This window comes from Rhipicephalus microplus, chromosome 6, assembly GCF_043290135.1.
Source record: "Rhipicephalus microplus isolate Deutch F79 chromosome 6, USDA_Rmic, whole genome shotgun sequence".
Classification (NCBI taxonomy): Eukaryota; Metazoa; Arthropoda; class Arachnida; order Ixodida; family Ixodidae; genus Rhipicephalus; species Rhipicephalus microplus.
The window spans coordinates 195982633-196004180 of record NC_134705.1 but is presented as its reverse complement, the minus strand read 5'-3'; the positions used below and the strand labels follow the sequence as shown (position 1 = coordinate 196004180).

The following is a 21548-nucleotide window of genomic DNA, read 5'->3' as shown; positions in this document are numbered from 1 at the left end:
CAGAACTCGCAATAGAATCGAATAATAATCGCGTATTCGTGACACTATCAGCCCCCGGCCGAGAGCCGAAGCACGAGTTCATTGGGAAGAGGACTACTTTTACGATACGGCCACCGGCGCGCATAGTACAGTTGAATCCGCATACAGCGAATTGTATAGCTATACCCAGCTACAACGAATTGTTTATATGGACCGGTTGTAACATCCCCTTGATTACATTTTAGTATATAAATACTTTACACTCCAAATAATCTATACAAAGTAATTTCTCGCGATTTACCTCTAGATTAGGCTGTATTTTTCGTTAGATACCCTTTTTTTCGCGCATAAAACTTACCTCGACGTATCACGCGTTGACATTAACGAGGCCCTTTCGCGGAGTACCCAGCCAACGAAGCATGTAAACGCATATTCAGCCGATTCACATACGAAGACGATCGTTAACGTTCAACATACCGAGCTCATGAGCTCTGCAACACGCGCAAACACGAGAAAAGGTCATCTTCGATTACGTAAGCGAATTATTTGTAACTGCGGCAACTCGGCGCATCGTGCGATAACGAAGCCATTCGCCGCACTTCGCGTCAACCGATGCCCTCCGCAAGGTTGTCAGCGCCACTTGCAGATCTGGCAGCTCACTCGCATTCGCTACACCCGACAGTTTAAGAGGAGACTACACGTCAATCTACACTGCAGTGTATGCCCAGAGCAACGCTAGTTCGTTTCGTATAGACTGCTCGCCTTCGAAACACCGAGAAATGACCGAATATATACCCCATTAAGGCAGACTGCATCGGCGACCGATCGAGGTAAAAAGAAACAAACAACTCGAGGTATGTACAAAAAGAGAAATAACTACTCTGCCGCCTATTACGAACTTCATCTTCGAGTACGTTTTATTTTTGAAGACGAGTATAAAATGAAAGCGGCGCGGAGAATCAAGCGAGCAATGGCTATCGTCAACGTCCCTAGTCGGGGATGGCGTCATCGGTGGCCGGCGTATTCATTAAATGTGCGAATCAAAGTCTAGGGTTATCCCTGCCTGACGGAGGATTTGTTAAATGAAGAACATCATCCCTATTCCTCAACGTGGAAGCAAGAGTACACAGAGGGCGGATGGGGAAAAATTGGAAAGAAAAGGCCCAGCGAAATTTGGAATCTCTGCCCTCGTCGGTCAAGGATACCACCATTCACGCATCTTGCAGCTACGCATCCTTAAAATCCTGTAGGGGAAAGAAAGGTCCTTTGGGAAAATGGAAATATAGAGAGAGCGGCGAAGGGGCAAGCAACGAACAAGTGAAGCTCGGGAAAATAAGGCAAAAAATATTCCGCGACACCAATTCCTCCGAATCGGGAGCACAAGACACAGACAGGCGGTCCGCCAATAAAAAAAAAAAAAGCGCACGTCGCCGCGGGAGGTCACCACGATCTTGAAAAGGGAACTTTGGAAATGACGGTCGACAGAACAGCGCGCGCTTCGTAAACCCGAACACTGGGGCATCGCGAACACAACAGATCTCCACACGGCGTCGACGACGAAGATCCGCAGAAGAGAGACGCGCACAAGCCGGCCGCACCAAAACCAACAACACGGCCGGAGGTTTACCGGAGTGCGGCACGGGCTCGCCATCTTTTTCCCGATCGATAACCCACGGCGCGCGCCCGTGATCACCGTACGGCACGGGCGAAGGCGCCGGCACAGCGGCACGTCATCGTCGACTTCGCCGGCCGAGATGCGAACCGTCGCACGGATGGACCCTCACCCGTCCTGGTAGTCCTTGCGGCGTGCCGTCGCGCCGCTCAGCATGAGGCATGCCGAATCGCAAGTGTTGCGGCGCTCGTCGAAGCTGCGTCGGCACCTTTGAGGGTAGCGAGTGGCGACGGCTTCGCAGCCTTTCCTCTCTCTCGAAAGGCACCACTGGCGCGCCCAAGGCGCACGTACGAATGACGTTCGATCCGCGCGCAGCGCCCCACTGCCGCGATTCCACCGTCGGCGCGGTTGTGATGCTGGCGCCGGAGACCACTACCATCGACGCCAGCGCCGCCGCTTCACAAAACTCGAAACTGGGCCGGGCGACGTCGAGGCAGGGTGTTTCCGTGGTAGTAGCACTACGTGCGCGTAAGTCTACGGCGTTCGTTCGGCGCACTCCCTACCGGCGAATGAGAAAGGAGGCGGGGAGAACTTTCTGCCGATGCGCCGTTTGAGAGGCAACTCCGCCTCCCGTGCTGTTGCAGGTAGGTGGAATGGGTTCAATGAGAGAGGTCTCGTTAGCCTACGAGATTAAAAATTGCATCAATAAAATTAAGCTGAGAAATTTGACCCCCACCCCTGCCCTCGGTCTCAACGACCACAAAGTCCTGGAAAATATCTCGAGTGACACTGAATTCCCAGAGGCATATGTTGTCTGGATACCAGGTTACGTTGGGGAAACCAAGAGGCGCACGCAGCATCCAAGACTAGCATTCCAAGAGCAGACAAGACGAGCATTCCCGCCGAAGGAGATCCACAAGGCAAAGAAACGCTAGGGGCAATCCCAGAAGATATTCACATACCAGGAAACATTACCGACAAAAACAATGAACATCCTCACAGCATCACCCCAAGCTTGGGAGCAAATTAACTAGTCCTCCTACGAAACGTGCCAACCAACACCCACGTGCATAACATCACAATGCACAGTTTGTCCCCCTCCCATTTCCCGTGCTTCTGCCTAATGGGAAGTGCAGGATGCACTCTGCATGTTTTTATGTGTATGCGCTATATTGTAACCAATAACCAAACCAGCAATATAGAAAACCTCAATGAAGTAGAACAGGGTTGCAAAGAATCGTGGGAGGCTTCCCTCACAGCCTGAAACCTGGAAGATCAGCACAAGCTGGTGAAGCAGGCATGAAAGGCTTCAACCAATGATGGCCACCTGGACTACGGGAGTGACCCATCTTGGGTTAAGAAAGAACTCTTTCACAACGATTTCAAATATAGTTTACTCAAGTCAAACATCTCTAAACTCAACATCTTCAACGTAGTAGTAATTGAATATTCAGGTTCCTTTATTATAGAAATTGCCCACTGTAATGCTCCAAGTGAAGCCAGAAAGTAAGGATTTCTTAGTGTTACGAGTTGCTTTGTGGTAAAATGTTCGTCGGTGAGGAGTTTAGCATTGTATTCCACTAGTGGTACACTCGCAATCTGGTCCCAGCATCGTTTTAATACGATGTACCATGACAGTTCATGGCAAGGAGTAAAATGTATATGCAGAGAACATGACACACTTGAAAAGATGAAGAGTCAGTGCTGTGAAGAGGAAAGCTAACAAGTGTAGATCTATTGCGACACGGAAAAATTATAAGCACAAAGTGGCATGAAACTGCACCAGCATGCTGCCGAGACAGACAGCTAGATTGTACAGAGGAAGGCCAACTTTTGAGAATGCGAGGCAATGAAGACGATGACGTTGCTATGATGAGACGGCTGACATTAAATAAAGCCTGGAACAAATGTACACCTTTTGTTTAAAGTGCGTATGCTGCTGCTGCTGTTGTTGTCCAACAAGTCAACAGAAATGCAGGAGCAAGCATGGCTATCGAAGGCAATCAATGCACAATTTATGCCACACAGGGAACACGGCGGGCTGAGTTAGTGCTACCCATTTGACAGTGCAAGTAATGAAGAACCTAACGTCTTTTGTGCAGGAAAATATTGCTTGTTGAAGTCCGTTGTTGGCGGTGCTGCTTTCAAAGGACCGTCGATTCAGTGGCAACTCCCAGTGATACGTACCAGGAGCTTGTGACCACCAGTGAGATGTTGTTAATACAAGTTCTTCAAGCTGGAACAGACTTTTCGTTTTGCCTCCAGAATACCCCTTGCACATGTTAGGCCTCACTTTCTCTTACCTGCTCACGTAGGATAACACTAATTCCTGCTCCACTGAACTCATAGACCACACAATATGACCAAAACACACAAACATTCATTTCATTACCTTCGCTTCAAAAGAACATTCAACATAGATCTTTTTGATTACACAAATATTTGGTTATTCGACTATGCACGGGATTATCAAAATTCTATCGCAACATCATAGCTTAAGAAAATCTCAAGAAAATTTTTTTCCCCGCATTTTCACAGCTCACATCCACTTATAAGTCAAGGACCTTGCACAACTGTATTTTATAGAATTTAATTTTTTTTTCGTGCTGTTCAGAGGCTGCTATAGCACTCGCCACCCAGACGAGTGAGGATCCCATCGTGGTCTTTACCGACTCACAAACAGCGGCACGGAACTACCCGAAAGGCAGGGTCTCCACGGTGGCGATTAGGCTACTAAAGCACATGGACAATCCTCGTCCCTACACATGCATCGTGTAGATTCCGGGTCATGAAGGTCTCGAGGGAAATGAAGCGGCACAGACCGCAGCCCGCGAATGCGTCAAGCGGGCATTCCCATACAAGATCCGAGGCACCTCCCACTCAACAACAGAATCAGAGACAAGAGAAGCCATACCACTAACGTACCATGCATTACTGCAACATTATCGGCTCGAACGCAGGTTATACCCCCGCCACATCCAAAACTCACAAGAGACGAAGGGACTGACTATAGGCGTCTTCAAAGCAACACGTTCACACACGGCGTACTATTGCACCATATGAGGCCAACGTTGCACAGCTACATCTGCCCTCACTGCAATGTGGCAGACACTCTGGCGCACCTCCTACTGCAGTGCAAAGTAAGCGTCCCAAGACTAAGAGCAGCAGCACCAGATGCGGACCAAGACCTCCTCAGTGAAGTGTGGGAGGCTGCGATCTCCCAGCCAGACCTGGTCGAGCAGCGTCAACTCGTCGCTCGAGCTCGGCGGGCTGTCCAAGCCGGAGGGTTCCTGGAATAAGGGACCCTCCCACCTTCACTCACAAGCTTCTTTCAATAAATGTTTTCTCTCTCTCTCGTGCTGTTCACATATCAAACGTGAAACAATCTTGATGAACTCCACAACCTCAAAGTGCCATTGACACTGTCACGTTGGTTTGTTTGCACCGTGCATTGTGGACATCCCGGGAATACAGCCGTCCATGAGCCAGCCCGAGCACTCGTCAACCGGGCAGTGGACGGTCTGCCTTCCTTTCACAGTGCGCGAGAGTGCCTATTCACCTGCCATGAGACTATTTTACATTACCACGATTCCCGCATGATCTACCCACCAGGCCATAAAGGGCTGTCCCAGACTGAGCAAATCATATGGCGCCGACTCCGAACGGGCATCTTGATTTCCTCCTTCATGCATTCTAAAATTCACCAGCATGACACCTTACCTGATTGTCGTCTCTGCTCGAGTCCGCAAGCCGACATTCAGCACACATAAAGAGCTTGTCAAAACAAGCCAAATCCCCCCTTCGCGGGGGCTGAGCGACAGGAGCGATGAGAGGCTGCTCTGCGCAGCTCACAACCGGACGACCATCTCCAGATCGTACGCTGGGCCATAGGGGTCGCCGAAGCGCACGAGCTTGCGGCCTCCTAAAGCGGCCCGAGAGCTCATTGTCTTCTTTTTTCCCCAACTCCATCCCCCTCCCTCACCTGAACGATTTGTGCCATCATTAAAGTTGTTCTCTCCACCTCCTTGCACTTGTGTGAGTCAGGTCAAGAAGATGCCCATAGACTCGAGAGTAATAAGACCAGCCAGTTTCACAATAGGCAGCAACAGTTTTTGACATATTGATATATTTCTTGATGGAAAGATTGTTCAATAAGGCTTTTGTTACATAACAAAGCTACGCTGTTGGTATCTAAATGGCTGACTCACCTCCCCTAGCAATTTTCGTAAATAAATCGGAGCTTACACAACCAAGAGCTGCATCTTTACTTACTTTCTAAAACTTCACCACTTTTCCTGTCGTAGAAAGCAAAGTCTTACTTCTAATTTTACACAATGCACAGTGAGAAATCAACCATTTCTTTTATGCATGCCAATGCTCTAAACATTTCCATGCAAGTATATCAATATTAATTAAAAAATATCTCAATATAACGTAATGAAGATGTACATCAGCAAAAAACAAAAAAATCTATACGTCAAATGAACAAAATAAATAAAGAGCATATGCTTTAATTATACCTGTACCAGAAAAAAGAGATACGATTCCAGAATTCGAAGATACCATAAATGCATTCTCAGCAAGTTCAAGCAACAGCTATAAGGATATTACTACCATCACAACTTTGCTACCTGCCAGAAAACAAAATTACTACTAGTCACTACAGACTCAAAGAACATTCTCAAAATTACATTTAACACTGAATGCTTCAAAAAGCTTGAAAATGGCAGTTAGCTATTTTATTGCGATAGCGATTATATGGACAGTCTCGGCTGGTTTTCGCCGTTGCTGTCATCGCCACTGTCATTCAAATTTATGTATGTATGTATGTATGTATGTATGTATGTATGTATGTATGTATGTATGTATGTATGTATGTATGTATGTATGTATGTATGTATGTATGTATGTATGTATTGTGGGCATTTAGTATACCAATCCTCTTCATCTGTACATTATCATCATTATCATGTGTTGCTCATGCATCCTCATTGTTGTCACGTAGCATCATCATCTTGGTTTGTTCATCTTGGCTGTCGGCTGCTGGTTCCTCGGGCCTAATAAAGGTCTTCCAAACCAAGACTTCATACGTAGTGGAGCGTACTGTTAGATCTTCCGTCATCCTCTCGACCACTCTACCCCCTGGAGCTACGTTCAGGTCGCTGCTTGGGCCAGGTGTCCGGAAATATGTCGCACCAAGAAGAGGTCGGTGCTGCAGCCGTTCCCAGTCCGCCACCGTGTGCCGCGCCTTTTCAAGTCATTAACAGCCTCCAGCGTGAGCCCGATCCCTTCGCTGGTATGCGCGGGGAAGATGTGGAGGAATGGCTGGACGATTTCGAACGTGTCGGCGCTGCTAACCGGTGGGATAACACCTACAAACTCGCTTACGTGTCATTCTACCTCACGGGTGTTGCGAAAATGTGGTTCCTCAACCACTTCATCGACATCCCCGACTGGTCAGCCTTTAAAGATCAGCTTCGCCATGTCTTTGGCACACCGACTGTTCATTCAGCTCTCGCAAAGAAAGCTCTCGCGACTCGGAAACAGCACATCGGGGAGTCGTATACATCCTACATCGAGGATGTCCTTTCACTTTGCCGCCGGGTTGACACCCCAATGACAGAGTCAGACAAGGTACGCCAGCTTCTTAAGGGGATTGCACCCGTCGCATTCAATGCCCTTGCAATCCAGAATCCGGCTACCGTTGCTGACGTTGCGACAACCTGTCAGCGCCTCGAAGAACTTGAGTCTATGCGCCTACAACCGGACAGTGACGTGGCCCGTATTACAGCGGATCCAAACCTACGAGACACAATAAGGGTGATTATACGCGAAGAATTAGAATCAATGGGATTCACACTACCTTCAGTGTGTCCCATTCAGTCTTCTTCAACGTCATTGCGGGATGTCATCAGGGAGGAGCTCACGTCCATCACCCACATGGCCCACCTGCTGCCCACTGTCGTTCGTACTCTCCCATCGTTCTCGCATGCCGTCGCCGCACCATCAGGCACCGTCCGTTCAACGTTGTCGCCACGAACGTACGCGTCGGTTGCTGCCGCACCTCCCAGAAGCTTTCTCACAAGCTTTCCATCACCACCGCCTGAGCCATCATCTGTCCCTCTCACTGCTCTCTCTCCCGGTGCATCTAACACAAGCTATTACCCTCCTTATCGATCGACTCGCCCTACGTGCTATTATTGCGGCTATCATGGTCACCTTTCACGCTTTTGCCGCAAGCGCCAGCAGGATGAGTGCCGAGGGTACGACATACGCGAACGAGACTATACCGCAAGAGCCTTGTACCAGGGCCGTCGTTATTCGTCACCGCCGCGTCGGTCTCCATCTCCGCCAGCATCCGGTGAACTGCGCAGTAGTCATCGATCAACCCAACGCCGTTCACCATCGCCCTACCGTCGCACCGCTTCTCCTCTTCAGCCTGCTTCCCTCGTTTCCGATCGGCGTCCGGAAAACTAAGCGGTGCAGTATTTGGAGGACAAACTGCATTCCGACACAGTACTCCAATTCCTCCAGCGCGCCCTTACAATATGATTGCAGTCACAGTTGAGGGAGTGGACGTTGATGCTTTGGTGGACACTGGGGCTGGGTTTTCTATTATTCGAGCTGATTTGTGTACCCGTCTTTGAAAAGTCTTATGATGGACCAACACTGGTTACAGCCCAGGGAACAATGATTCGCCCTTCTGCTCTCTGTACTGCCCGTGTGCTAATCGACGACATTCTTCATCATATACAATTCGCTGTGCTATCCCCGTACTCCCACGAACTCATTTTAGGCTGGGACTTTCTTTCATCTGCTTCCGCGGATATTTGTTGTGCACAACATGTCGTCCATCTTACTGACACAGACCACTTGCTTAGTGACAAAACCTACAGACCACTTCGACTCATCGCTGCTGTAGACATCGAGTTACCCCCAAACGAACATCAATTAGTCAAAGTTTTGTCCAACGACATCGACTCTGGTGACATTTTGGTCACTCCATCGCCCCGTTGCCTTAATAAAGGCATAGCTCTCGCATCAGGCGTGGCTCGCTTCAACAATGGATCAGCTGTCCTCGCTGCTACGAACACCACACCAGATAAAATTTTACTGCCGCGGGACACTACTGTCGCCTGCGTTGCCGATCTGGAGCCCGTGTGCATCGTGCCTCTTACTCCTGCCTCCTCTAAAGGCCATCCTGGAGATCATGCTGCTCCCTCGGCCTTTACAGCAGCCATCAACAAGGACTTGACAGACTCGCAGAAGCAGCAGATGCTTGATTTGTTGCAAAAGCATGCAAACTCTCTTGACGTTTATTCATCCAGCCTGGGTCAGACAACTGCTACAGCACATCGTATTCAGACCGACGGAACATCCATTGTGCATCGTCGTCCGTACCGCGTCTCCCTAGCCGAATGAAAAATCATTGAGGAAAACGTAGACGATATGCTGCAACGGGAGATAATCCGACCCTCTACCAGTCCTTGGTCGTCTCCAGTGGTTCTGGTGCGTAAAAAAAACGGTTCCGTACGATTTTGCGTTGATTACCGAGCACTCAATAAGATCACTAGGAAGGACGTATACCCCATGCCACGTATTGACGACGCCCTCGATTCCTTACAAGGTGCTGAATTCTTTTGAAGCCTCGACTTGCGTTCCGGCTATTGGCAAATCCCCATGCACGAAGATGACAAAGAAAAAACTGCGTTTGCAACACCGGACGGCCAATACGAATTCAATGTTATGCCATTTGGTCTATGCAATGCACCCGCAACTTTTGAGCGCTTGATTGACACCGTGCTGCGTGGCCTGAAATGGAAGACTTGCCTATGTTACCTCGATGACATTGTTGTCTTTTCATCGACGTTTCCTCAACATCTGAAACGCTTGGACGAGGTCCTGACTTGCCTTGCGGGCGCTGGTCTTCAAATTAACACCAAGAAGTGCCATTTTGCCAGCAGATCTATCAAGGTCCTCGGTCATGTTGTGAGCAAGGACGGAATTCGTCCAGACCCTGACAAAACTACTGCGGTGCTTCGCTTCCCTCGCCCTGACAAGCCGAAAGATTTGCGAAGTTTCCTTGGTCTCGCCTCTTACTTTCGGCGATTCATACAAAACTTTGCCTCCATAGCCGCACCACTCCATAAGCTACTTGCTTCTGGTACGCCCTTTCAGTGATCTCAGGAATGTGATTCGGCTTTCGACAGGTTGAAGAGTGCCCTCACGACCGATCCTGTACTTTCTCATTTTCACGATGGTGCACCGACCTTCCTCCATACAGACACTAGCGGCCACGGTTTAGAAGCCGTGCTCCTCCAGTGCGACAACTCTTCGCGAGAGCGAGTCGTTGCGTACGCCAGCCGCGTCCTCTCAGCAGCCGAGAGGAACTACACGATCACCGAGAAGGAGTGCCTCGGCATCGTTTGGTCAGTACAGAAATTTCGTCCCTATCTTCACGGCCGCCATTTCACCATTGTGACCGACCACCATGCTTTATGTTGGCTTTCGACACTCAAGAACTTGTCAAGATGCCTCGGCCGCTGGATTCTACGCCTACAAGAGTATGATTTTGACATCGATACAAGTGTGGCAGAAAGCATAGCGACACCGATGCTCTTTCTCGCTGCCCACTACCAGCGGCTCCCCTCAGCGTTTCCGCAATCACTTTGCACAACACACCCTCGAAGTCCCCGTCTACGGCGGTTTCCTCTCTCGCCTCTATGGACCAGCTGCCTTCGGACGACCCGCACGATTTTTCTTCTCGACAGCTGGCTGACCCATACTGTCGACGTATTATAGGCTACCTCACTGGCAGTTCCCATCCACCTAATGCGAGGCTCCGTCGCCAACTCTCGCAGTTTAAGCTGGACAACTCGGTACTGTACCGCAAAATTTACCATCCTGGCGGTCAGCGCTGGGTTCCCGTTCTACCCCGATCGCTTCGGTCCGAAGTCCTCAGAGCACTTCATGACCATCCGACGGCTGGTCACCTTGGTTACCACAAAACCTACGATCGCCTTCGAAGTCAGTTTTATTGGCCAGGTATTACCACTAGTGTAGCTCGGTACGTTGGGTCCTGCACTACCTGCCAATGTAGAAAACTACCCACATCTGCTCCAGCCGGTACACTACAGCCTCTTCCGTGCCCAGCCACACCATTCGAAGTTGTAGGCATCGATCTTTATGGCCCCCTTCCAGTCAGTGCTGCTGGAAACCGATGGATAGTAACAGCCGTTGACCATTTGACGCGCTACGCCGAGACGGCATCCGTCACTACCGATTCAGCTTCTGAAATTGCCGATTTCATCCTCCGAGTCATTATACTGCGTCATGGTGCTCCACGTGTATTGCTCAGTGACCGTGGAAGGGCCTTCCTTTCACAACTAGTGAATGAACTTCTTCGCGCCTCTGGCACAACTCACAAGACTGCCTCTAGTTATCATCCCCAAACTAACGGCCTCACTGAGCGATTCCACCGCACTCTTGCTGACATGATCCCCGCCTACATTCAACCAGACCACAAGAACTGGGATGTAGTTCTACCATTCGTCACTTTCGCCTACAATACGGCTATTCAGCGGACAACCGGCTACTCACCATTTTACCTAGTTTATGGACGCTCCCCTACTTCTTTCCTGGACGTCTCTTTCTTTACCTGCCATGCGGATTCATCTCCATCCTCTTCAGAGGAATACGTTTTACGGCTCGCAGAAAGCCGCCAACGTGCTCGTATAAACACTGAAGCCCGACAGCAAGACAGAAAGCTGGTTTATGATGAATCGCATCGTGCTGTATCCTTTTAACCTGTAGACGAAGTGCTCCTTTTGACGCCTATTCGCACACCTGGTTTGTGCGACAAATTCCAGCCACGATTTATCGGGCCGTACACAGTTCTTGAAGAAACTTCACCAGTGAATTATTGCGTGACGCCACTTGTAGCCCCAGCAGATCGCCGTTATCGAACTACTGAGGTCGTCCATGTCTCCCGTATGAAGCCCTTCATGCGACATTCTTTGTCCTCTTGAGTTGCCGCGGCCAGGCTGGCCGCTTTTACTTGGGGGGAATTAGTGTGGGCATTTAGTATACCAGTCTTCTTCATCTGTACATTATCATCATTATCATGTGTTGCTCATGCATCCTCATCGTTGTCACGTAGCATCATCATCTTGGTTCGTTCATCTCAGCTGTCGGCTGCCGGTTCCTCGGGCCTAATAAAGGTCTTCCAAACCAAGACTTCATAGTATGTATGTATGTATGTATGTATGTATGTATGTATGTATGTATGTATGTATGTATGTATGTATGTATGTATGTATGTAGAGAGAGAGAGAGAGAGACAAGGTACGCCGAAACAGCTGCACTTCCTTCAGAATCGGCAGAGGACATTGCCACATTTTCTCTGGAGTCAATCTTTCCGAGACATGGTGCGCCACACATCCTATTGAGCGACCGCGACAAGACGTTTCTCTCGAAACTACTCGAACATGTCCTCTACGCATGTAATACAATTCATAAGACGACTTCGAGCTACCATCCCCAGACTAACGGGCTCACAGAGCGCTTCCATGGAACTTTGACCGATATGATGTCTATGTATATCAACGCCGGCCACACCAACTGGGATACCATCCTGCCATTCGTGACTTTTGCGTACAATACCGCTACACAGCGCACCACGGGCTATTCCCCATTCTTTCTCGTCTATGGCCGTCAACCGACATCTCCGCTCGGCATCTCCTTTTTTGATGTCCCTGTGAACTTGTCATCGTCATCGAGGGAGCACTTAATCTCTCGCCTGGCCGATTGTCGTCGACGCGCCCGCCTCAATACAGAGGCAAGCCAACAAGAGCGGAAGACTCGCTACGATGGCATCCACCGCGTAGTTCACTTCAATACTGGAGATGAAGTACTGTTGTGGACCCCAATGCGGGTTCCCGGCCTATGTGTTAAGTTTCACTCACGTTTCATCGGCCCCTACGCTATAGTAGAGCAGACGTCTCCTGTTAACTACCGAGTAACCCCTGTTGTCATGTCTTCTGACTGCCGTTTTCGTGGTACGGAGGTTGTTCACGTGTCGCGCTTGAAATCATTCGTGCGACGTACACCATCATCAAAACAGCGGCCACGTTGCCCGCTTCCGCGCGAGGAGGAAATTAGTGTAAGCACAATATTCACAGCATTTCACCTTCATCTTCTTCTTCTGTATATAATAATCATCACGAAAAACGTCGTCTTCGTTCGAAGCGTTGGTCAGGTGGTTCGGCCTAATGAACGCCGTCGCGACCCCTATGCTGCTACTGTCTTGCAATATGTGTGTGTTCGTGGGAGGGGGGAGGATCTACTACCTCCTCTTTTTTGCAGAGCGAACATCGTCCCTCCATCCGGACTCGTCTGCGCACATGCCTATTTCACTAAGGAACGGGGAGGGGGAAATCTCATGGTTGCTGCGCTGTCACGGCAATGATCAGTACGCGCCTTGTGCCCCACAGCAGGCAGGAACTTCTACGGGCTGAGCTCTCAACTGGAAAAAACGGTGCCAAAAGTGTACCTGAAGCGGACATGTTCTCTTAAATTGGCGTTTTGTAGCGTTACGCGAGATCGGATCTAAATAGGTTTACTGCCAGCCTCACTTCGTATATCAACGCTGTCACTACGCATGAGCCTTGTTGTAGTTATCCACTGTGGCCGTGCCGCAAGAAACTTAGTTAATTAGCAAGCGCATGTTTACTACAATTAATATTGCTCCTAAAAATGCTAGCCTTGCTTCATAAAACATTCAAATATGTTGCTATCACATTCCCTGCTTCACCCTTTTGGCAAAACTATGACTTCTTTTGTGTATTTTGGCCACGTTGGATCAATGAAACTTTTTCAAGAGGTCATGGCTTGCAGATATATTTAACTGTATTTTATGTACATATCTGATTAAACTAAACATTCGTGTTTAGTTTTATAATCATAACTTAAATATGAAAGATTTTTGTTCAAGTTTACGAGATACACAACGCTTCTTCTCTAATGTTTCCAGAGACAGTTGGAAAGGATCTGTGGAACACAATGTCCCTGTCGCACCCCCGTGATAATATCATCAGAAAGATACTGTAGCATGAAATGCGTGCAACTTTGCAAACAGTTTTTGAACAAAATCACTACTAGACATTCTGGAATAGGTCAAAATTGAATGCATGAGCCATGAAAACACACAATAAAAAAACAAAATAATTAAAAAAATTATGAGCAGTAAATCAGAATTCCACTCTCAGCACACTTGGTATACAGTTTGGACTTCCTATTAAAAACATGGTCATACTTCTGGAGTTCTGGATCATGAAATAAGACTCTGACAAGCTAAATAAGTGACCCAAGAACGTCTAAGATTCAGCTAGTACACTCTGCACAAATCTCAACTGCCAATGAAATGTTCATCTTTTAGACTTCGGGAAAAGTGTAAGTCATTTGTAGAGTCAAACCATCATGTGGGCCTTGGCGAAAGCCGCCAATATTTATGACATCCCCATAACTGGCTTCAGAAACTGTGGTGTCGACCACCTGCATTTTCTCTCAGTGCATAGCCTTACCTACCATGCATCTCGCGGCAAGAAGAGATCTTGGCATTGTGAAATTGTCACTCACTACAAGAAAAATCGTTTTTTGCATTTGTGAACCTTCAAAGTTATCACTGGAACATTGTTGTCAGGCAGCATCAGCACTACATTTATTTTAGCATTTGCCAGCATCTGTAACAACCTCATAAAAAGAACTTCCCGCAACCATCAACATGAGTACTTGGCATTAAGCCTTCTTGATTGATTGACTGATATGTGGGTTTTAACGTCGCAAAACCACCATATGATTATGAGAGACGCCGTAGTGGAGGGCTCCGGAAATTTCGACCACCTGGGGTTCTTTAACGTGCACCCAAATTTGAGCACACGGGCCTACAACTTTTCCGCCTCCATCGGAAATGCAGCCGCCGCAGCCGAGTACCTTAACCACTAGACCACCCCGGCGGGACCATTAAGCCTTCTTGAAGACTGAATTTTCACGATGCATGCAATCCTCCATGTCAGTTTTACATCTCGTACTAGAGAGAGCTTTTATTGAACAACAGCAAAATATTAAAAAAGAAAGCCTTCATAGAAAGTGTTGAAATTGATAACCACCAATTTGCAGCATGAAGCCAAGGGTAAATCAATACAGTTTTCCAAGAAGGAAAGCTTTCTTCTGACAAGCTGTAAATTAATGCTAGAGTCATTGATTCTGACCAACTTTAGTGCGATTCAAGAACACCCTCCTAAAATCATAAGAAAGTGACACACCAAAACGAGGGAGCCCCTGAGACCACATGCGCTCAAGCTTCAGTGATGACGACCCCGCAGTTTTCAAATCAGGTGGCCCGCGTGCGTTGAAGAATGAAACTATGCGAGTGCTTCGAGCGTGACCCCCTCAGGAAAAAAAAAGGCCTTCAGACATAAACAGCTAAAGCTGCCTTGATAGCCGCCTGACAACTGAGTTAGCGGGGAAAAGCACAATAGCCCTCGTTGGACGCCAGTCCTGGCTGCGTGTGCGCCCCGTGAATGTTCTGCGACGTTGGCAATACTGGCTGTTCTTGTGGAACGTCACAAGGGGCCTCTGTCTATGTCAAACTAGTGGCGATGTCTCGAGGCACTGAAAACTGAGACAAGCAGTAATGCTTACGTCAAAAACAAATTAAAATATCTTGAAAGCAACGTTCGCTAGCAGTCACAATCATTCAAAAGCGCCCATGCATGCAGGACTGTCAAACAACACAAGCAAATCTAGTTTCTGAATTTAGTGTCAGGGATCCTTTAGCATTTCCACCACTTTGCAGGATTCCACAGAACTGACTTGCAATAATATGTACTGAAGTGCTTCAGGCTGTTACTTTACCCCCGCAATGCCTATTGCTAGCCTCGTGGTTAGCTTGATTGGTAGAGCAACCACCACGAAGAGGTGTTGGTCCCAGGTTGAATCCTCAATTGATATGTGGGGTTCAACGTCCCAAAACCACCGTATGATTATGAGAAACGTCATATTCGAGGGCTCCGGAAATTTCGACCACCTGGAGTTTAACGTGCACCCAAATCTGAGCACACGGGCCTACAGCATTTTCCCCTCAATCAAAAATGCAGCCGCCATAGCCGGCATTCAATCCTGTGACCTGTGGGTCAGCAGCCGAGTACCTTAGAGACTAGACCACTACGGCGGGGCCAGGTTCAATTCTCAGACAAGGACAAAGTTTTCAGCAACAAACCCTCTTTCCGAGAAATGCTCAGAACATGTGGTTGTCAATTTTCATTCATTAACCTTTCTGTCACCTTTCCGCATTCCACATACTGATTTGCAATTGCATTCGTAAGGTTCATAGATATTAATATTACTGTGTAACATCCACAAGAGTGGAATGTCTAAATAAGTGGATTACAGAATCCTATACAGAACATGTGAATCTAAATTTGAAACCAAGCACTATAAAGAAAATTCATCTTGTTTTATACATTAATTTTTTTCAAGCCACTCATGACTACCAAGAGACAATCAAGCCAGGAAATGTATAGGGGACGTTATTTGTAGTAATTGCAATAAAAATGTGAAGAAACTAAATGATTTATTTGATTGATACGTGGGGTTTAACGTCCCAAAACTACCATATGATTATGAGAGACGCCATACTGGAGGGCTTCGGAAATTTCGACCACAAGGGGTTCTTTAACGTGCACCCAAATCTGAGCACACAAGCCTACAACATTTCCGCCTCCATCGGAAATGCAGCCGTCGCAGCCAGGATGAAATGTGATGAAATTAAAGTAGGTAAAAAGACCAACTTGTTGCCGGCACGGACCAATTTTTTCAACCTTTGAATAACACGTACGATGCTGTACCGATTGAGCTACAGTGGCACTTGTCCTCCCATGCACTTTATCGGGTGTATTTGTGCATACCTGGTACCTGGGAGTGTCAGTACCGCTTGCAGCTATGACAGCAAGTGTGAAACTCTTCATCTACCTTGTGATATCGCAGCAACGGAGTATTTTACTCCAGTTTCAGTAGTTAAAACACCATTTGCATAAAGTACAGCCGAGCGCTTTTCTGGGCTGGAGTACGTAACACAGACAGTGTTCGTTCCTTTCATTAACCCACGCTTTCCTACACTTTTTGAACGATCGATGAAACCAGCCTTGAAAGACACATGCACAAAACGAGAGAATTTCAATAACACACGTGCTAACCCAGTGTGTATGTGAAATTTTCTCTTCTTGTGTATGTGTCCTTCATGGCGGTGTTCACTGAACTTTCAAGTGGTGTACCAACAGGCTCAGCAACCAGATTCTTCTACCTCTACCTTGCTGAGCTTCCTATGACAACTATGCACCTGCCCTGATCAGGGGCGTAGCCCAAGGGGTTGCACACGTGAGTCATGCCCCCCTCCCCTTCCTCCAAAATTTCTTTTTCACTGTGGCATACAGAGCAAAAAATGACCATCTTGAGGGTGTGCCCTCCCCGAAATCAACCCTCCGAAAAGAATTTTTAGCTATGCCCCTGGCCCCGATCGTAATCGTACTAGTGCTTTCTGTCCTACACTCGGCAGCGCTTGCTATGTTGAGTAAGAACACTCACGGTTGCGGGATGTGCTCTAGGAGGCGTGCTCGGGGCTGCTCAGAGAGCTGCTCCCGGGAGAGTGGTGATGGCAGTCGCAGGTGCAGTCTGAGTGTGCGGCCTCAGGACTGGGGCAGTCACAGCAGCCAGCTGCCTGGCTGTCTTCGGACCGCTTGCGGCTCCGCGGGCTCTGCAGACCTTCCTCACAAAAGTGGAGCCAGCTCTTGAGCGAGCTCCGACGGGGGCTGCGCGAGCCACGACCCGTGAACTGCTCCCCAGGCAGGAACAACCGGATCTTGTCTGGGGGGCAGGGCTCTGGCGATACCGCCGGCAGAAACGCCTCGATCGGCGCGATGTTGATGGGCGTCGTGCTCCGCGGCCGCTCGATCGGGATGGTCACCACCTCGAGCCGCTGCTGTCGGGTGGGCACAGGGCTACGCGAGGGCGGTGGTGGTGCCACGGCGGAGGCGACCGAGAGGAACTCCTCAGACTCCACCGAGTCTTGGGCAAGCAGGGTCTCGAACTCATCCTGACTGCTCTGCTTGACGAGAACCGCATCCAGCGTGAGCTCCGACTCCGACGAAAGCTGCTCTGGAGACTCACGGCTGCCCCGACGGCTGGCACTTGGTATGTCCGCCAGCGACTGGCACACTCGCTCTAGGAGGCAAGTTCTGTCGAACGGATCGTTGATTTCCAAGTCCTGCGGTCGGGCGCAGGGCTCGTCAGGAGCGCCGTCTGGCTTCTTTCCGCCGGTTCTGCTCTGTCGCTTCTTCGAATTGCCCTCTGGCTTCTTGCTGGGCGAGCCGTCAGGCTGCCTGTCCAGCTGCTTGTCAGGTTTCTTCTCTGCCACTTTGTTCGTCACATTCGGCATGCTACTGTCAGGCAAGCTCTCGGGCACCTTGTTAGGCAAGCTGTCCACTGGCCCGCCGTCCTGGTCGTCGTGCAAAGTTACGGAAAGGCGAGGGGCGGTAGGCACGGGTGACGGGCTGTGGGGCGAAGGGCTGCGAGGTGACTTGCGGCCGCCGAGCTTGAGCAAAGACGAGAAAAAGCCCTTCGTGGTAGGCTCGGGGCTGGTCCCACTACTGCTGCGCTGGGGCGAGCGGCCACGCAGGAACAACTCGGTCCAGGAGCCCTTGCGACGCTGGGGCTCTTCAGGAGTGAGCGATTCGGTGGAAGGAGGCGCCGGTGCCTCCAGCAAGGGCGGCGCCACGGGTGAGCAGGGAGACCCGTTGGCCGTCAGCACCGAGGAACCGCATGGCGTCAGCGTCACCAGTGAGTCGACGTCCCCTTCCACCTGTACAGGTAATGTATGCATAATAGCAATGCAGCAGACTCCATAATTCAAACTCCAATACTTTCAGCTTATGGTTCATACAGAAAATTCTGAAATGTTTCGTTGGCTCACTATGTTTCAATATATTTTAAAGCCACTTAGACTGCTTTACTGCACAGATTCATTTAATTCAAACATCTTGCTCGTATATGTCTAGAACTATACACCAGCTGTGCTACTTCTGGCTGAACATTTGTGTTTTTAACTGTTTATGTAACTAGCAGAGACAAAGCCGACAGCCTGCCTACGATATTACCAAGCTAGCCAAACTGCACGCATCGATAACCGCATACTGACAGAGGAAGAAACAAAAAAATATGGCCGATCCCTCCGTCATAGGAATCGGCATACCACGAAAGTGAAAAGTGTCTTCACACAGGTGGACAAGCGTTTATTGTGCATTGTTTCACTATGAGGGGAAGGAATCAATACTACAGCAATAAATTATAGTCACAGAAAGAATGAGAAGCAGCTCAAAGCTTGCAGCACGCACCTCAAGCAGATAGCACATGCAAAATGAGCATACACAGGATGAGTGAGCGTGGACTAATAGGTGTCGCAGCTCAACACTTAAAGCACACTGCTAAAATACAAAGAAAGACGCATGAAATGAATGCACAAGTGTACACAGAACGAGTGCAAACTGTCAAAATTGTTACTTCTCGAGAAGCACAGACTGCTGGTCGAGTTAAGATGTTAGTTCTTAGTGTGTGAGCAGCGTAGTCCTTCTGTTAATGCGGCTGCTGCAGCAAGTGAAGTGACCTTTGTGCACTCTTTCACCACTGTGACTTGATAGCGCTGCCCTGTACGTGATGCACACGCGTCCTTGTTGCCGATTTCACTTGTATCATCGCAATCGTTCCTTGTTCTCGTTACTTTGAAGAAACTATAAATTAACCTGCTTTCTGCAAATAAAGCCAGTTGGAAGTTCTGTGCTTATGTATGCGTCTTTCCCTTTGTCCCGTCTTCGTTGCACAGTTTAAACCTTTACGATACATTGAAAGCAAACTTGTGGTGGGAGCACAGGACGTACAAATTGCTCCAATCTAGAACGGGATAAGTATGCGTGCACGAGCGACCTCACGCTATGTAGGAGCGTGCGCTTCGCAATGCAAGAGGCAACGACCTTTATAGCGCATCCCCGCACCATCTCACTAGTGAAACACACTAACGTCGACGAACTTTGAGGACCACCAACGGTATATGTGCGTTGTTAATAAGCTGGAGAATGTACGCTCTGTGGCCGAGTGGTTTCACGCCCCGCGCTGCGGAATGAGAGGCCGTTGGTTTGATGCCTGGTGACTTATTTTTTTTTTTCAAGTTTCTTTTTTTTTTGCAAGCTGTTAATTAGATGGTCTGGCTTTTGTGAATCGTGCATGTGTGTAATATATATATATATATATATATATATATATATATATATTTTTTTTTTTTTTCAGTTTTTCTGCTGTATACTGGTCTGGCCTTTGTCTGCTGTATAGATGGCCTGGCCTTTATCAATCGTGCGTGCAGGTGTGCAATATATATATATTTTTTTCAGTTTTTCTGCTGTGTACTGGTGTCACGCAGAAAAATGTCCCAAGATTGGGAAGGGACGAACAGCCACATTGCGTCTCTTAGTTGAAAGTGCATGCCCTTGTGGTATGTTGACTGCTACTGATGGCAAATGTCTAAGAATTTCGCTTATACCAGTGGCACACAAACACTTTTAATCGCGATCAGGGCGATCCGAATCAGTTTTCTTGATCGCAATCAACTTTATGACCACTGATACACGGCTCAAGCTAATCCGGTTCGAGCTTGGGTCAGATGAAATGCCCAAGGTGGCATTTGCGTGCCGTAAAACATGCCACTGACAAAACTCGGCGTACGGTATATGTATAGAGCCCTTCATCAGCAATGTTATTCATGCAAGATCCACTCGAACGTCAAAAACTTTGCACGCCACTACAATAGTAATTTCATAAATCCACCATTTGATGAAATTTTCCTAGCATTTACCTGTATTGCTGTGTGAGATTCTTAACCTTCGATTTTATTTGTGATAGCCCCCGCTCTTAGCCGTGTAGTTAATCTTGTTGTATGCGCCAGTGTTTCACTTCTGGCACTTCAAGTCTGTTCCTGTCACTCCTGTCAACGGTCGATTGCTGTAAAGATATCTTCATTCAACCACGAAGTGCGCGTACGTTGCGACGTAGTCGAAAGGCTTGCAACACTCATAATCAGTTTGCTTCGAGGAGCTCGAACAGCTTCGATGAGGCGAGAGTTGAACTAAGCGCTGAAGGCAACGGTCAACTGCTTCTCGTCTGCTTTCCCCATAACTACATGCGGTCGATGCGAATCTTAGAATATGCAATTCTTCAGATATTATTCCAATTTAAACAGTATAGAATTTGCTTTTTTATAAACATCTAGCTATTTTAAAGTGTTTTTATTGAACTATGCTCGATTTTCTTGTTTATTGTGCTTTCAACAAGCTCTGCTAGGGGGTGCAGACGACAGCAGAACCACGATCTCTTTCAGGCAGATCACGGTGCGCAAATCGCGATAGTTTTGATCCCGATCAGGCCTGATCGTGATTAAAAGTGACCGTGTAGCAGCACCTAATCTGAATCGTAGTTAATTTAGATCAACACTGATCGCGATCAAATGTGCCCGTGTGACACCGATATTACAATCATGCAGTGCTGTTTGAATTGTTGCTGCAGCCCTGAGAAACAATTAAGATTACAACACAAGTTGGTATGTTCCCAGAAGTCATAATTATGAGAACTTCTGATAATTTACACAAAATCCTGAGGTCTCCTTGAGTTCAAAATATTGAGTCTACTGCAGCAATAACAATGTAATTGTTCGTGTTTTAAATTTCAAAACTGCAAGCCGTAATTGAGGGCTCCACTAGTTTCGACCATGTCGGTTTCTTCAACGTGCATCTAAATTGAAGTACATGAGTCTCTATACATTGTTGCCATCAAAATGCGGCTGCCCGTGGCAGGAATTCGA

At 48.2% G+C, this 21548-nt stretch overlaps 1 protein-coding gene across 2 annotated transcripts in view; it reads right to left on the bottom strand.

Annotated features, from left to right (window-relative positions):
* The window catches only part of stnB (stoned B), a 53787-nt gene extending 36215 nt beyond the window's left edge, over positions 1–17572 (bottom strand). Inside the window, exon 1 of one of the 2 annotated variants that reach the window (XM_037418216.2) lies at positions 17234–17572. The gene's annotated coding sequence lies outside the window, so the exon portion shown is untranslated. Of the gene's footprint in view, positions 1–1763; positions 1902–17233 lie in introns of those variants that run through there. The other variant, XM_075867462.1, reaches the window with a different exon arrangement.
* Positions 17573–21548: the final 3976 nt, after the last annotated feature.